The sequence below is a fragment of the Macaca mulatta genome, chromosome 2, assembly GCF_049350105.2.
Source record: "Macaca mulatta isolate MMU2019108-1 chromosome 2, T2T-MMU8v2.0, whole genome shotgun sequence".
Classification (NCBI taxonomy): Eukaryota; Metazoa; Chordata; class Mammalia; order Primates; family Cercopithecidae; genus Macaca; species Macaca mulatta.
In genome coordinates, this window is record NC_133407.1 from 173,743 (window position 1) to 189,588 (window position 15,846).

Sequence of the window (15,846 nt, forward strand, 5' to 3'; positions counted from 1 at the left end):
ATCATTGCGCTGGGTCCAGGTTTCCTGTGAGCCCTTTAGGCTCTTTGCCGTAAAGGCCACTCAATGGTCCTGTCCAAGCCTGTCTGTGGCAGATGGACAGGTGAGTGGCCGATGCACACGTGTGATGCTGAATGGGATCGTGCAAAGCTGGCCCCGCGTATTGTGGTCAACGTAAGAAAAAAGTCGCCCATGCTTGCTTGCTGCCGCCCTGCGGTGTCCAGAAGGAGCCGCTTAAAGGCAACTGCGCCGCACCCACCTTCTTGGAAGGAGACGGCAAGACCAGATTGGCTGGAGCTGGGAAGTTGTGCGCTACAGATCAGGGCTGCGTAACCCAGGGAAGGCATCACTCGAAACACGTGCTGGAGGGCGGCCAATCCGACCCGACCGTCCACCTCCAGGGTCAGCCATGGGGCTCCACTTGATGTGCCATCCTGATCACCCCTCACAGAGCAAATGAGCCTTTGACTTCAGCCTGTCCTAGGTACAACACCGACTCCCACCTCCCACGTCCTGAACCAGCCTGTTCCGGGGATTGCTGTGGAGGTAGAGGAGCAGGCCCAAGACATCTAGTGGCATTTCCTGGCAAGGACACTCACCCATGCTCGACCATAAAACTCGGGTCAACTGGTTTTTCAGAGGGACTGTAATTTACCTGTGGCACGCATGGATACTGATTGACCCAGGGAGGGGCACGGAGGAGGCTGAAGGAAAACCCATGGTGACTGCGCCAGGCATTCCCGCACACACCGACATCTTCAGACTGGGGCGGCGTCCTAGTCTTACAATCAAACCGAAAGCCCAGAGAAACTAGGGACCTTGTCCAAGACCAGCAACAGGTATGTGGGCAGCTGGGATTCAACTAAGTCCTTTCCTGGATCCATCCGCGCTGCTCCCTGCCCCCACTCCCACCACCCCGCCATGGCCCCCGATAGACACAGCAGGTCTGAACATCAGGCACCCCGCACGCAGAGTACGGAGCAGAGCCGGCTTCCGCAGTGGGATCTCACACACATCCCACTCCCCTTCTTGCCGAATGCCTCGGGACTCTGTGCGGTCAAGTCTGCAGATGTGGCCTCACTCTGCGCTAGGAGATCTGGGTGGCCGGCAGCGTTTTGCAGAGTGCTCCTCCAGACGGGGCTCGTCGGCTGATCCATGAGACACAGGACACCTGAGAGAAGGGCCGACAAACCCCACAAAGTCGCTCCCAACATGGAGAGGACAGGACCACAGCGGGGCTCTCGCAGTCCACGCTTTGGACAGGTCTTGCTGCAAACTGTGGTGCTCGTCAGGCGCGAGGAAGTTTCCCAGGGCAGGAGCTCTAAGTGACACAGCAAAAGCGACACAGGCGATGCAGCAGGATGTACTTCAGCTCAGGGCTCAGGAACCACGGGGTGCAGCGTGGCCTGCAGCAAACCAGACACATCAGAAGCCAATGTCCCACCTTTTACATTCAGTGACATTGAACGGAGGGAGTTATATGTAGCAATCATCTTCCTGGGGGACCCGTACAGCACGCATGACCACCGACACTGACCACGAGTCCTTCCTAGGTCCTGGGGGCTACCCCACTTTACACGCACGGTTCCATGCACAAATCTACGCGTGGCGGTTGTTAGCCCCAGCTTAGAGATGAGGAAAACGCTGCTGGAAAAGCTAAGTGAGAAAATCAGACTTCAGCACACCTGCCATCTCCAAGACCACTACTACTCTATGTGCTAGGGTCTCAAGGGTTGGGTGTGTGGCATTTTAAGTGACTAATTGTAGGTGGTTTTCTTCTCTCCTACACCTGTTTAGCCTGAACGTGCACGTACATGCTCTGCTGCAGGTGCACTGCCGTATGTAGACCAGCAATGCTCTTTCCTGCCTCGGGTTCTCGTCACTGCCTTCCGGAAAATCTCACCTGCTTTACAGCCAAGCCAGGTAGGCCTGGTCAGCCGCACAGTGAAACTCCTGCAGTGTCAGAGCTAAGTGCTGGCTGAGACTTTAACGGCGAAGACAGTGGAGTAATGGGGATAAACAGCAAAACTGTATTGTAACGCAGATGAACGTCTAGAAGCAAAAGAAACTGACACCCCTGAGAGCAGGCGACTGTCTCTTACTATGATGTTAATAGCAGCTTGCTGTTTCCAGTGTCTCCGTGTGCCAGGGTTTCCAGTCAGCGTTTGTGTTTATCTGCTCTTGGGCTACCTGATCAAACCTCCGCAGAGATCAGGGATATCTAAATTGACCCAGTATCTGCAGGCTGGCTGCTCAGAGGCCGTGGTGTGGAACGGCCAGGACATCGCTTAGTCATACGGGGCACAAGCACGTCACTTGCCACTCCTGTCTTTCTGTTTCATCAAACCCTCTTTTCTCCTGAATATTGACCATAGCAAAGTCATTAGCCTTTGAGATGCATTTGAAACATCAACTTGCTTTGTTCAAGAGGTTTAAGACACACGTAAGTCTTTCTTGCCATGCTCAACACACACAGCCGGCCGTTTCTGAAGTCAGTGTTTCTGGAACAAAAGCCTCGGCCTGCCCCAGTGAACATTCACACTGAGCACACTGTCGCGAGGCTGCTTGGCCAACCAGCAGGGGGCAGGAGAGAGCTGCAGGGGCCACGTGGGGTCCCTGCAAAGGCGCCTCACTCCCTCAAATCAAGAGCGGTGCCTCCTGCCAATCCAGCGGCTTCCTCCAAGGGGAAGAGGCCTCTTCAGCTGCTACTGCACTGATTTCAGACGGCTCAGCCAATGGGGCAACAGATTCAACAGAGTTCCATGTTGTTTAAGGAAAACTTCTGTTACCAGGCAACCTTAGTACCATATTCAACGTAAAATAACCAACAACATTGTTTCCAAAACAACATGCTACTAGTGCCTTATCCTTCAATGCTGCTTAAACACGGAAAAGTATGAGGAAAAAAGAGCATGGCACTTACTTCTTAAAAAATAACACCTCTTCCAGGTTCATTTTACCCCTATCATAAAGACTTAGAACTGTGGATTCCCTACAGGAATGTGGAGTGGGGTTGGATCCCCACACTGACCCAGACTCACCCCAGGTCAGTCATCCCCCCACCACGGGGTTCACACCTCTCCAGGCCCTGTCACCTCATCAAGGAAAGGTGGCGTCTCTGAGCTCTCTTCGCAGGAAGCACCCGAACGGGAGCTAGAGACACAGACACACCCACAACTACTTTGAAATCCTAAACATATTTAAGGACTTCATTATTAGTTTTTTAAAACTGTAAGAACAAAGTGACCCTGGTTTTAACCTCTCTGCCACAATAACACCGTGGACATCTGTCTTTTGCTATTTGTTCCTTCTCCAGCAGCTGCTGCCTGGCTGGCCGACTGCAGAAGAACAGCCTCTGGTACTCCCGGGAAGCCCTCGGTAAAAGCGTGAACACCACGATCACGTCTCAGGACGCCGCACATGTTAGGGTCGCCCACAGACCGCCATTCCCAGTGCCTAGAAGGCACTGAACGGGCCTCCTGCTCTTTGTAAATGTCAACTTTCCTAAGCTAAGTTTTCTTGAAAATTTTTAACTGCAGTCCACACGTACTTCTTTGTGTCTTGTTTTTATCCTAGAGGAATACTTTTGTGGAAAATTAAGCTTGCAAGGTTGAAGGATTTTCTGAAAGTCGACTCCTAATCCTGGAAGAAAAAAAAAAATGGGCCAAATGTGGTGCTCACGCCTGTAATCCCAGCAGTTTCGGAGGTTGAGGCCAGGAGATTGCTTGAGCCCAGGAGCTCGAGACCAGCCTGGAAAACATGGCAAAACCCTGTCTCTACTAAAAATACCAATAATAATAATAATAAAGCTGGGCATGGTGACGTGTGTCTAGTCACAGCAACTCAGGAAGCTGAGGTGGGAAGATCACCTGAGCCCAGGAGGTGAAGGCTACAGTCAGCCCAGATTTGCATCACTGCACTCCAGCTTGGGCGACAGAGTGAGACACCGTCTCGAAAAAACAAAAAGCAAAAACAACTGTATAAATCATTATAGAAGGGAGCTGGCCAGGCGCAGTGGCTCACGCCTGTAATCCCAGCAATTTGGGAGGTCGAGGTGGGCAGATCACCTGAGGTCAGAAGTTTGAGACCAGCCTGGACACTATGGCAAAACCCCATCTCTAATAAAAATACAAAAATTAGCGGGGCATGGTGGTGGGTACCTGTAATCCCAACTACTGGGGAGGCTGAGGCAGGAGAATCACTTCAACCCTGGAGGCGGAAGTTGCAGTGGGCCGAGACTGCGTCACTGCACTCCAGCCTGGGCAACAAGAGTGAGAGTCCACTTCAAAAAATAAAAATAAAAATCAAGGGAGCTAATGTTTTTCATTTAAAGGAAGGGAGAAGAACATTCAGTATTTATACCTCTCAAGCACACATCTCCAGTGGTGTCCTAAAGTATTCAAGATACACATTCCTACAAATATAGCTCAAAACTACTCACCAAGTTACATGCTAAAAGCACATGCATTGTAAGAATGCTACATTATATTTTTTGAGCATCTGTATCCAATATTTTAGCATACTGGCAGTTTTCCCTTCAGGTGCTGTATGCCTAAATTATTACATGTTTAGTCATTCATTTTAGAATTTATGACTATTATGCTTTAGGCAATAAACATAAGCTACTAAATTAATGACTTAGGGGAAAAGTTACTAAGTTAACTTGGAAGTTAAACTTTGCAAACTGAATTTGTTGGACCTCATTCAAGCTAGATGATCAGTTTTTTAAATTGTTTCCTGTGTGTTTCCCTCCAGGATGGAAATAGCTTCACTCTCATCCACTGTGCACACTGCAGCCCACGCCTCTCGTCCACCGCGCCACACTGCAGCCTGCAATTCACCCTGTACCAGGCTTTCCACACCGTACCTGAAAGTCACTAAGTATAACCAAGAAGGAAATGAAAAGCAGATAAATGACCTCCACCCCTACATCCAGCATGCAAATGTTAAACATTCATCAAAGTAAAACCAAAATCCCACGTTAGCTCACGATTGTAACTGGTAGAGTTATGTGCATGGCAATTTAAAAAGTCTAGCTAAGTAAAAACCTAATTGAGACTCTCAAGAAAGACATCTGCAAAGATTGACAGTGAGGAGAGGACTTCACTCTGCATCCAGCCTGTTCTGGAAGCCACGGCCAAATGCCAGGTTGTATAGATCCGAAAAGCAGGAAAAAACAAGTGTTGAAAGGTGTACAGTCTCAGCAATGTACAAATTCGATGTAGGATGCTCAGAAACCTTGAATTTCCAATCAGGAAACAGCAACATGAGCAAGTTTCCCAGCAGTGCCCACTTTCTACCTACGGCACGTGTAACAGTTACGCTGGCCACCTCCGGGGGGACAGAGGCTTCCTGGTCACATTCGCTCTGGCAGCCACACAGCTGGCCCCGCCAAACACCTGTCTAATACTGAGGAACCACTCTCTCCCTGGGCTTTGCTCACTCTAGCCAGGAGAGCTATTTACAGAGTACTTTACTGAGTCCTCGTTCAATGCGTCAAGCTTGTTGAAGGCAGGGCAACCCCATTCCTGGCCCAATTAAGTGAACTGAGCAGAGCAAATGCCTCCAGTTGGACGGCACTCAGTCACAACAGCAGTGGCCACTGTTCACAGGGCGCTGGCTTCGTGCCGAGAACAGTTACAAGCGTCTTCTCTCTGTCCGAGGAATGTGCACTGCAACCCTGTGGGGCCGTTTGCAACGTCCACCAGAGTTCTGAGGCAGCCAAGTCCAGACTGTCCGTGGGCCTTGCCACGTGGCCGTCCACGTCCCCTGCAGATCAGACCTCACTGCAGGGACCACGGGTTCCAGGGCTGCCTTGAGGCACATGCTCCCTTCACCACCTCCTCCTGGCCCCTGACATCAACCCTCACCACTGCTGCCAACACTTGATTTTCTCATGGCTCCTGAGGGGCCTGTTCTGCCCTTCCCTGCTCCCTGCGTCCGGCTTGGAGGGTACCCACATCAACGCCAACGCTCACGTAATCACCAACCTTTCCACGGGGCTTGATGCCTAGGAGTCTCAATATCAGAAAGTCAGATTCCTGTGCTTGTTGGAGAATTTCTTCCCATTGTACAAGTGAAGGAGATAAAATTCTAGGTGCCTGCAATAACCTCATTTCCACAACGAAGCAACTTCAGTAGTAGCACAAAACAAACAAAAAAAGCAAGCTTTTTTTTTTAAAAACTTCTTTTATACAAGCTAAATACAAGTTAATTTTTACATCCACGTTCTCATCAGCTCCCACCTGGTGAGCAGGCAAATAGTAATTTTCAAAGAAACAAATTGTTGCATAATTTTAACACTTAGCATTATCACTATTAAGCAAGAAATATCCCAAAAATACATGATGATCTTGTTCTCACGTTCAAAAATTGATTGTCACACAGTGAAATAACACTTAATGCAAAGGAAATTTTCTTTTCAGGTATCTGTTCTGGAAAAGAAAAAAAAAAGATTTCTGGCAAAGAGATAAACATTAATTATGTAACAATCCAAAATGCCTCTGGGAAAAATGATGTCATCCAATTAGTTCTTTGAAGTGTTACAAATGCAGCTGAGTTTTAATAGTAATTTCTCCATAATTATCAAAAGAGTCTTTAAAAATCTTAGTGCTGAAATAACTATAAATGGATATAATACGCAAAGCAGAAGAGTTAACATTTGGGGTAGATTTTGGCCCATATTTTTAACATATGCATAGTTATTCACCTAGTTGAAGCTTATCCCTCTCCTCCTAGGCTCTTCAAGACTGATTTTCAAACATAGACTGGCTTTTGGTACATGAAGGCAGCTTTAAAAGATGTCAGGATCAGGCCGGGCACAGTGGCTCAAGCCTGTAATCCCAGTATTTTAGGAGGGCAAGGTGGGCCGATCATTTGAGGCAAGGAGTTCGAGACCAGCCTGACCAATATGGCAAAACCCAGCCTATATTAAATATTTTTGTAATTAGCCAAGCGTGGTGGCACACACCTATAATCCCAGCTACTTGGGAGGCTGAGGCAGGGAGAACTGCTTGAAACCAGGAGGCAGAGGTTGCAGTGAGCCAAGATCGCACCACTGCACTCCAGCTTGGGCGACAAAGAGAGACGGTCTCAAAGTAGAACTTAGCCCACAGGAAAAGCATTGAGCACCCCCCACCCAAACCAACCCAAGGAATCACATGGCAATGGTTATCATCTGATTTCGACAAATAAAGTTCTGTTCTCCCCTCTGAACACAATGGTAAACACCTGCCATCAGCCCACAGAAACTCCCAGGACCCAGTAACACTGGACTAGCAAGATCAATGGGCCACGTATGCAGGGTTCAGCAGCAGAAAGTCATGGCACCGAGAATGGTGTGTGCTCAAACCAGATTCCTTGCTTTCGGGGTGAAGGGGCTTCCCGGGAAAATCTAGTCCAGTGGGATGGTTTCCACTTTCACCATGAGGAGGAAATGGGGGGTTTCCTGAGGGCACTGACAGGACCTGGGTCTCTGCCCCTTTGTCCTCTGTCCTGTTATGGGATGAGGGTGGGCTGAAGGCAGGTTTCCCCTACATCTTCCGGGCAGGAGAGATGGAGCTGACAAGTGGACGACGCTTTTTCCAAAACATTCCCATGTTTATAACCTGTTATCAACCTGTTTTCCCTGGAGATCAGTGAAGCAGCATCATTGATTCTCTTCCATTAGGGACAACCCGGTGTTACGGGAGGCAGGAGACGACATGCGAGCTGGTCTGAGTCAGTCACTTGTGTCTGGTCCCCAGCGTGCTCGTCTATCAAATGGGCGGCCCCACAGACCAGTGACTTTGAACCAGAGTTCCATGGAGGTTGCCCAAGGACAGGGAGGGGGAAGAGGGGGAAGAGGAGGAAGAGGAGGGAGGAGGAAAGGGAGGAAGGAAGGAAGAAGGGGAGGAAGGAAGGAAGAAGGGGAGAGGAAGGAAGGAAGAAGGGAAGGGGAAGGAAGAAGGGGAGGGGGCGGAAGAGGAGTGTGGAGGGAGGAGTGTGGAGGGAGGAGTGTGGAGGGAGGAGTGTGGAGGGAGCACTGTGGAGGGAGCACTGTGGAGGGAGCAGTGTGGAAGGAGGAGCAGAAGGGGGGTTCTCTGAGGAGGAGGGCCAAGTTTTTGAGGTGTCTTGGAGTCAGAGGTGGCAGTGGCTTGGGCTCTAGGCCCTCTGTTGCATAGTTTTAGGCTTTAACTATTTATATTTGTGGACTCTTTAAAAGATTTAATTTGAAGGAAACCGGAGTTGGGGATACCTTGCTTCTAAAACACAATTTCTCAAGCCTGAGACTAAGTGCTAGGCATTGCTCATTCTGTTACAATCATTTCCTCCTATTTAAAATCAGCCACACACCCCCAATCTCTCTTCAGGGCAAACATCTTTTCCGAGGATCTCAAACAGCAGAGCGAGCGGCCCATGACCCCAGCCGTGGGCACGAGGAGCGAAGAGGAGACGTGTTGTGGAGAGGGCTACTGATGACATGAGAGGTAGAGGCCCGGCACCTCCCTCCAGGGGCTGTGCTCCTCCAGGCCTAAAGGACATCCTCGCCTCTGGGGTGAACAAGCAGCACAAACTATCAACACTTATTCCAAAAGAACAGGAAGAAAATTCAAACGAAGTTAATACAGTTACCCCAACACAACACTGGAGCAGCCCAGAAACAGGAGGGCCACTGAGCCTGAGGTGGGCGGTTCCAATAGCAGGACAGCGACGTTGGCATTAGAGCTTTTCGGCAAAGAAAAAAAAAAAAAAAAAAGACACAAAAGGTAACATGGGCCACCCATTATTTCCTGCCAGTGGAAAGACACCCACAGGCCCCCAGATGCCAACGGCCCCTTGGGAACGAGCTCACGCAGCACTTCAGGTCTTCGCACGAGCAGGCACGTGGTGTCCTCAGTACCCCCGCCTGTGACACACACACCACACTTGACTCCCATACCTGAGGGTCCAGGGGAATGGCGGGAAGTTCTCGGGGGACCGGGCATCCTGTGAGGGCACTGCACGACTATGTACCTCAGAGGGGTCCCCGGGCAGGTGCTCTCTCTCCAAAGGATGAACTGGATCCTGACCACACCCAGATTGCACTGGCCTCCAAGCCGAGCGCCAACATCTCACATCCAAAGGGATGCACAGATGCCTGCTGCACGTGGAGCCCAAGCCCCTCGCAGTGCTCAGGACGAACCCAGTGTCCAGGCCTGGGGCCGTCACCAGCCAGGAGAGGTGTCCGGGGCACTTCCCAGCGATGGCCACAAGAAGAAACAACTCAGGACAAAGCCAGTGTCCAGCCCCAGGGCCGTCACCAGCCTGGAGAGGCGTCTGGGGCATTTCCCAGCGATGGCCATGGGAAGTAACAACTCAGGCCCATCAGGGGCTTCCTCACTATACGGGTGTTAGAAGTAGAGACAGAGGTTCAGGTCTAGTGGCACAAACAGCGACGGATCCCATGGAAATGTGGGCGTGGCCCCTCCATCCCAAAAGCCTGCATGGCTACTCCATTCTGCTCCCATCACACACATCCCCACACAGCCAAGCCCCTTCTCCTTTCCCCCACTGGATTCATCAAATCAAACCTCGCTGTCCTTGGAAAATGTACCATTAATTTACTTACTGCCCAGTAAAAAAAGCACACTTCCAGTTAACATGACACCCCCGCTACGATAGAACAGCCTTAATTCACACATGACGCAGAGGAACAGAGGGAGGAGGGGTCGAGGGCCGTCCTGGAATCGGCAGCTGTTTTCTGGGGAAAGTCTCCCTCCCACCCGAGCCCGACACTCGAGCCACACTATCCCCATGGTGTCTGAAAACTCCATGACGACAGGGTCACTCTGACCCCTTCACACCCACAACGCCAAAGAGGAGCAAGTGTTCAGGAAAAGTCTCCTGCTAGTGCTGAAGACAGGAATAATCCCTCGTGGTGCCCAGAATGTCAGGAGAAAACAAGGCACCATGTGGACGCCTTCCAGGTGAATTCTGGAATGACTCTGCCGAATGCCAGTCATCCTTTTACAGAACAAAACCAATACCGGAAAACATGTGTCGCCAGCAGAGAGATGGTCCTTTTGATGGCTTACAAACACACCTACGTTACGCTGAATTTATCTCAAGCCACCCTCTCTGTGCTAATGTAAAAAGTCTCCTTTATTAACCAGTAGCCTTTTTCATCTGGTGCTTTATTAACAAGCAAGACGGTCCTGTAACACTCAGGCATTGTTGAAAACGTCAAATGGAAGCCTAGAATCCTCTTCCGTGCAGCTTCACTGCAAAGTATTTTGACGTGAGCCAAATCATGCTATTCCTACATCTCCACAGGAAACTCAAGGCTTCATCAAGGAAATGCAGCATCATTTCTGCTAGGCACAGAAATTGGTGGGGTGGGCATGGGGTTGAGGGAACATTACATAGAAAGCACAACGCGATAATCACCTGTATGAGAGCCACACTGGCCGGCAAGCCCCGGTCGGCTCGGTCTCTACACAGTCACAGACGTGAGGCCTGGAGGGCAGACACCTGGCACTGCTGACTACCCCAAGGTCGTGGCCTCTGCCCCTTCTCTGCTGCTCATCAGCTCCAAGCTTCTGGCAACACCGCCTGCTGCCCCCACTGCCTCATCCACTCTTCGTGAAAAGCAAATGTTGCCAGGATAGCTTATGAGTACATTTGCCAGGAAAGCAGCTCCGATTGATGCTGAAACCCCGTTCTCACACCCCTGGCAGCTCCCTTGCCCCCGATGTGCACATGCTTGCAGCTCTGACCTTGCTCAGTGTCCACACAGGCTCTGTCCCCTGGAGAGCCAAAGGCAGACTCAATGTTGAGTCAGAAATACACAAAGAGGGTGACGGTTACAAACTGCCTGCCTGCCCCTCAAAACACAGGTTGAAATCCTCAGCCTCAATGTGATGCTGTCAGGTGGTCTTTGGGAGGTAATGAGTTCCCGAGGCTGGAGACCCTTGAATGGGATGTGTGCCTCAGAAAGGGGCCCAGCAAATCCCTCACCCTCCCATTGTGTCAGGGCCAGAGAGAAGGTGTGTGCCAACCAGGAAAGAGCCCACACCAGAATTCACCCGTGTGGCACCCTGATCCTGCCTTCCAGCCGCTAGAACTGTGAGAAACAAATTCCTGTTGTTCATAAGCCGCTCAGTCAATGGTGTTTCGTTACAGCAGCCTGAGCTGCCTGAGATGACGATGCTCACCTCCCTACAGGAACGGCTACTCCCCTCTCCCAGAAAGAGGGGTTTAATTAAAATCCCTGTCTCTCCTCGCAGCCACCACAGATCTCACTCCCCCACCCTGTAAGCCAGCAATTGTTAGGATTAAAGGAAAATGAGGATCGTTTTAGACCAGCCCCTCCATATCGGTCTGAAGCCTGTAACTTTGCCCAATTCCACGGTGGCCGTGTCACTGCATTGCCCAGGTCAGCTCTGTGTCTGCACTGGGTCCCAGGCTCTGCACAGACTCCTCTAGCTGCCCATCAGCACAGCCATTTCCCCTTCTGCTTTGCAGGTTATCCTTCAATATCCAACCCCCACCCCTCTGCAACCCAAGGCCTTCCGATCCAGGCATTCGGGGTGGGCTCAGCCATGTACTGCAGTCCTTGACTCAAGTAAACCAGGCCCAAGGCGTTGGCACCAATGATCTACTGGCTGTGGGGTCTACACAGCTACTAGCTGCCCCAGCCACACCAGGGCCCGGGAGGGGAGGCAGAGGAACCTGTGAAGTTGCCAACAGCCATATGGGAACAGGGGCCCCTGGGATGAGGAGGATGCCATGGAAGGAAATTCAGAGAAAGAAAGAGCCCCAAGGCTGGACGGGTCATGCCCAAAGCCTACACTGCTGAATTTTCCAGGTTTCTGAACTCAATCGCTGACCCACACAGCACATGTTTCCTGAGTGCTGACCCCGCGTGGCATTGGATACGGCAATAAAGTAGGACCCCCACCTCCCCCTTCCCCGACACATACACAGGGCCTCCGTCCTGGCGGGAATTCAGGCCTGGGGGCCCAGTTGGCACCACGAGCCAGGGAAGGGGGCCATTTCAGACAGATAGTGGGTGCAGCCTTGCCAAAGCCCAGCAGTCACCTGCACTGCCACAGCTAGGCTGAGTCCAGATCAGCCGCACAGAAACCTGACCCTCTCAAGGGCACGCCTGAGCTCATTAGGGACAGACACCGTCTCCTGCTTATCTCCAACACTTTCTCTGCATGTCTAGTTACATACGGACGACGCAGTCTCGGAAGCACAGCTGTGACTCTGGAGACAGATCCCAGGCCTCCCCCTGCTCCTCTCCGTGGTGCCATTGATGGGGAGGGGCCGGTATGGCCGCGAGGTCCCATACCCACAGCCACCCTGCCACGGAGACGCAGGCCTTCGACGATTATTTCTGCCAAAGAACCCTGCTGCGTCTTGGAGCACACCATGGTGGGCGGGAAGCTCCACCCGGAGAAACAGCGATGCTTCTCCCCAGAGCCAACGGAGGACACCCCCCACCCTGCATTCAGCAGATTACTTACATTCTGGAAAACATCTGGGTTAATGGGGAACAGTAAAATGAAAAGGACACACTAGAAAGGTTAGAAGGCTGTGTGAAGTCTCAGGAGGTCCAAAGGTTTCTTAACCAAGACTGCTGCGGTCAACGAGCTTACAGGGAAAGTTTCCACACGGGCCTTCAACAAGCAACGCTCAGCAGGGAGGAGCCACGTTCTGGGCAGAACCTCAGAACAAGAACATCGGACACCACAAAGTCACATCAGAGCCAACAGCAACTGAAATACAGCGCTCTCCTAAGATGTGTGCGTCACCTGCAGAAAGTCACCACACATTAAGATGGGGGAAGAAAAGGATAAGGTTAGAAACAAATTTGAAGTAATTTCTGCATACGTAAAATTTCTACATCCACTGGCTTTCTTTCTGGGAGTAACAACTTTTACATGAGATGCACATCCCCGTTGGAAGGAGTTTGGGTTTTCCGTGGGCAGAGTCAAGGGCTCTCCAAGAAATGTGAACCTTTTCTCACTCACTGAGCCGCGTGCCCTGAGGCCGTCCTGGCCTGTCTGAGCACCTCCCTGGCTCTACCTCCAGCCAGCTCCTTCCAGCACTCACCCCGCTGCTCCCAGAGACTGCACTGGCCCAGGATCTCCTCTTCTGCTGCTGTCAATCTTCCACTTTAGGGTAAATAAGTTGGAAACTAGAAAGTTATAAGACCCCTTAGCTTTTTAAAAATTTGTCTTCTCAGAAAACAAAGAATACTAATTCTACTTCCATGGTTTAATATGTTGCCCCCATCTGCATGTTCATGGATATGTGTTTTTATATATTTTTTAATCAGTACTTATAAAAGCATGCACTGTTGCTACATTCAGTTCAATTACATTTGATGTAAGAAGTTTTAATTTCAGTGAATTCAGGCACTCAAAATTTAAGCCCTCTGACATCTATTAATCAAATGGGAAAATGACAGGTAGATATTACAAAAATCAAGAGAAGAGTTTAATGTAAATCTTGCACTTTCAAATATTTCCACAAATGTAATGTATACATTAGTACATAACCTTGAGCATTTTCACAACTCTTTGCACTCAAATTCCATTCTTAACTTTTATAGATAAATCGACATCCATATGTGATTTTAAGCAGCTCCAACATCAGCTCTTAAAAACAGTCAGAAATGTTGCGGGCAAATCCCACCGAGCAGCAAATAACGGAACTGTACCCAACAACCCAGGTACCTCCCCTGAGGCATCTGGAACTTGAGCATTACAAGCAGCCTTTGGTTTCTGAGGCACCCGAGAGTGGGGACTCCCAACTCCCCAAGTCTAAGAAGGCCTCAGCGATAAGGAAAACTGGTCAAAAAGTCATCCCTGCCGGCTCCCTGTACCACGGGCTCCTCCCTGCCCGCCCTCAGCCACGTGCTTACAAGATCTCACTTCCTCTCTGTCCCGCAAAGCCTGACTCCTGATTCCAGCCCTGCCGCTTACTGGGATGTGGCCATGGACGTCAACTGCACCTGTAAGGGGAGAAGCTGGTCAGGATACAGGATCCTGGCCATCCTGGCAGTGCTCAAGCTGATACTGTAACTTTGTAGTGAGTTACTTAATGCAAAGGTTTAACTTTGAAAAATTTAGATACGTGTATTCTAAAAGGGAAATTCTGAACATAGAACACAGGCCACACCCTCACACTGATGTTGTCTGGCCAGCACTTTTTTGTTTGCCTTTTCAATAGACATTTTTAAAAGCAGTTTTCGGTTCATAGCAAAATCAAGAGGAAAGTAGAGAGAGTCCTCACATATCCTTTCCCAGCACAGGCACAGCCTCCATCATTCTCCTGCCCTCACCAGACCAGCATGTCTGTACGACCGACAGACCCGCATCAACACGGCACCACCACCCACAGTTCACAGCTCACACGAGGACTCGGCCTGCTGCTGCTCACTCTGTGGGTTTCACAGACGTGGAACGGCATGGATCCCCCATGAAAGCCCCACCAGGAGTTGCTGCCCCACACTACACATCCCCTATGCTCCTCCCATTCATCTCTCCCCTCCCCAACCCCCTGACAGCCGCTGATTGTTTTAGTTTCCACAGCTTTGCCTTTTCCAGACTGTGCTGTGGTTGGACTCAGACAGCAGGCAGCCTTTCCAGATTGGAGTCTCACTTAGCAACATGCGTTTATGATCCTTCTGTGTCTTTTCATGGCTTAGGGGTCCAGTTCTTTTTAGTGCTGAATAATATCCCAGTATCTGACATACCACAGTTTATCCATTCACCTGCTGAAGGGCATCTTGGTTGCTTTCTAGTTTTGGCAATTATAAAGCTGCTGTCAACGTCTGTGTGCACATTTCCGCATGGAAGTAAACTTTCAGCTCCTCCGAGTAAACGTCCAGGACTGTGATTGCTCCTGTGGTCGGAGAGCTTAGTTCCACAGAAAACCGCCATGCTGCCTCCCACAGGAGCTGCCCCACTTCCCCCAGCGATGAGTGAGGGTCCTGATGCCCACACACCCACCAGCACGCGGCAGTGTCGGAGTTCGGGTTTTGGCCAGGCTGATGGGTGCACAGTGACGCCTCGCCCTATGACATAAGACGCGGGCCATCTTTCCACGTGTAGATTTGCCATCTGTGTATCTTCTTTGTTGGGGTATCTGTCCAGGTTTTTGGTCCATTTTTAATCAGGTTGTTCATTTCTTGTTGAGTTTTGAGAGTTCCTTGCACGGTTTGGATAACAGCCTTTCTCAGATGAGTCTTTTACAAATGCGTTCTCCCCGTCTGTGGCCTCCCCTCTCATGCTCCTGAGACACTGTTTTTTATTTTAAAAAACACTTCAGACAGAAGATGGACCTCCCAGCCCACCACGGTTCTCAGTTTGGCTGTGGTCACCACCCTCCCAGCCATGGTTCCCACCTTTTCACGATCTGCTGGTCCTATGGGCATCAACCCATACCAAGTCCCTAACATATCTCCAATGATTGCAACATCAAAGCCGGCAGTTTGCAGGTAGGAAGGAGCTGATGGAGGCCGGAGCAGAATGTGAAGGCCAGAGGATTCATCCCTCGGGGACCGGCAGGCCTCTCAAATATCCCCCTGGGTCACCTCCCAAATGAAGTACCTGCTTTGGCCGTGAGCAGGAAGCGGGACCTGGCCCAGATCTCAACATATTTGACCTGGCACGGCATTTACAGGTGAGCCTCCATAACCGGAAACTCAACTCTCTGGGGAGAATGCATTTTCATTATCAAGGCTTTTAGACTTTTAATTAAGAAACCAAAGAGCAGTGACTGGAGTGAGGATGCAGGGACTCTGGGTGACCCACACGCTCGTTTCCACCTGGCACGAAGGACCCTGGAGTGAGGGTGCAGTTCCTGTTCTGAGTC

The 15,846-nt window shown here is 50.5% G+C and overlaps 1 long non-coding RNA gene across 1 annotated transcript; it reads left to right on the forward strand.

The window, feature by feature from the left end:
* Positions 1–1,213: 1,213 nt before the first annotated feature.
* Positions 1,214–6,495, forward strand: LOC144339487 (uncharacterized). Its single transcript, XR_013414485.1, has 2 exons — positions 1,214–1,920; positions 3,317–6,495. It is a non-coding gene; the product is annotated as an uncharacterized LOC144339487 (long non-coding RNA).
* The last annotated feature ends 9,351 nt before the right edge of the window (positions 6,496–15,846 follow it).